The following is a 1,938-nucleotide window of genomic DNA, read 5'->3' as shown; positions in this document are numbered from 1 at the left end:
TCAGATAATTCATGCTCATACGCTGCTGTAAGAGTTGGGTCGAGTCAGAAAAATAAATTGTCATGCTTTTACGCATTGTTGCCGGCAGTATTTGCTCTGCGTCGCTCGATTACGTCTAACTGCTTTGCTATCAAAACGGGGCAGCTGAGAATATGTTACGCGATAAGCGATACGCTGTGGCTTAACGATTTTTCAGATAGCACGAATGCCAGCAATCGTGCGACGTAGGAGTTCAAAGGGGGACATGGTCAGTGTGGTTGGTATGTCTTTTGATGTCCTTAGTTCCTTGGCGATAAAAATTTGTTCTCTGGCACTGAGATAACTTTTTCTGTGTTCTCGTTCTGTTCTAGGGTGCAAGCAACGTGTCATTGTGGTAAAAAAAAATGAATCAGTATATCTGTGATTTAACTGTCAAAGCCGGAATGTTTAAAGGTACGTAGACAACACAAATGATTTTTTCCCGCCATATTAAATGTGTTGCGTTGGAAATGTTTACAGCATACATCCCGCCCAAGGCATGCTGGGATGATCTCCTATCAGGCAGCTTGGAAACTTCCAGACGCCGATATGCCTTACGTTCGGTGCAGCCGAGGTTATGAACTGTCAAGTGGAATATGCCCCTTGAGGAAAACAATTAGGTACGAGCATATTCAAGCTCCACGTGAAATGGCAAGTATGGTCACTAAAAAATGTAAATTGCAATGTTTCTGTTTCTAATCACCTGCTGTCGTGTTTCTGCTACTAAACTGTTACTTACATTATTGTATTGCTGACTCTTGTGCTAAACAGATGTAACTTGCATTTGGGATTAACGTGCGTTTTCAAATAAGATTTTTGTTTTCCGATAAACGTATTGCACAGGATAGTAGATTTGAGGCCCTCTTATGTATTGGTCAAGTAACACCCTTTTTTTTGGGGGGGGGGGGGGTTGGAATATGTGTCTCACATTACGTGCTATCGGCAGTTGTGTGCAAAGTGGCAGTAACCGTTGGAATAGTGCAAAATAACGGTCCTCTCCATTTAGGATCGACTGTCCAGCGAGGAGATTGCGGAATCAGCAACTGACATATTGACTGATGAAACATGATGGTGCGTGCAGCAAGAGAGGGTTTGACTGCAGATCCTGACCACCTGCTCCTGTAAATTTGTACCAACCACAGGCGAAAACAAGAAGAAACGCTTTGAATACCTGCGGTCTTCTATCAGCTAGACAAGTCTCTGAAGCTATAAATCAATAAACTTTGATGTATTCTGCTTTGGAGGTATAAAGCAATGAAATATGAATTCTTTTCGAATGGTGCATGTTTTTTTTTCTTCAGAAAATTTCTTGTGAGCACGCACAACCCGAGCAACAAAAGTAAAGGACTGACAATCACCCTCTTTTTCGCTGCCCTCTGGGTTTCAGCTGTCCTGCAGTACCAGCATTTATGGTATGCCGCACACACTAGTGTACTTAAGGAGAAGCACGACGCTGATCACGTATTATTTGCAGGGGGCTCCACTCAGTATAACAGCTCTACCCGTGGCCCACCCACCCAGATGTCGCCTAACAAAGGGTATGTGCCTCTTTTTTCTTTCGATCTTTCTGCGACACATTTCGGACCACTCGCTACACGCATGATCGGCCCAGCCAAGTGTCGTCTAGCAAGAGAAGCGTGGCTCTTCCTTTAGGGCTTCTTTCTGTGCACGCCTAACCTTTTGCACTTCTTTCTGCGGCTTTATTATGCAGCGTACAAATATGTACAAAGAGTAATGAGAACTTTCACGGCGGTGTCATATGGCCTGCCCTGTCCTGAATACACACGCTGGAGCTTTGGAATAATTCTGGTACATGTCTGCATAGATCACGGCAGTTGCGGTGTCCGTGGCAAGAGATGTACGCTTCCCTAATCGCAAGAAAAAACACAAAACAATTTCCTTTGGAGTTGGCTTAGAGCT

General features: G+C 44.1%; 1 long non-coding RNA gene across 1 annotated transcript; it reads left to right on the top strand.

Annotated features, from left to right (window-relative positions):
* The first annotated feature begins 398 nt into the window (after positions 1 to 398).
* On the top strand, positions 399 to 1,246 carry LOC125759699 (uncharacterized). Its single transcript, XR_007417320.1, has 3 exons — positions 399 to 432; positions 499 to 638; positions 1,025 to 1,246. It is a non-coding gene; the product is annotated as an uncharacterized LOC125759699 (long non-coding RNA).
* The last annotated feature ends 692 nt before the right edge of the window (positions 1,247 to 1,938 follow it).

The sequence above is a fragment of the Rhipicephalus sanguineus genome, chromosome 8, assembly GCF_013339695.2.
Source record: "Rhipicephalus sanguineus isolate Rsan-2018 chromosome 8, BIME_Rsan_1.4, whole genome shotgun sequence".
NCBI lineage: Eukaryota > Metazoa > Arthropoda > Arachnida > Ixodida > Ixodidae > Rhipicephalus > Rhipicephalus sanguineus.
Note: the sequence above shows the minus strand (reverse complement) of the source record. Positions and strands in the feature narration are given on the sequence as shown.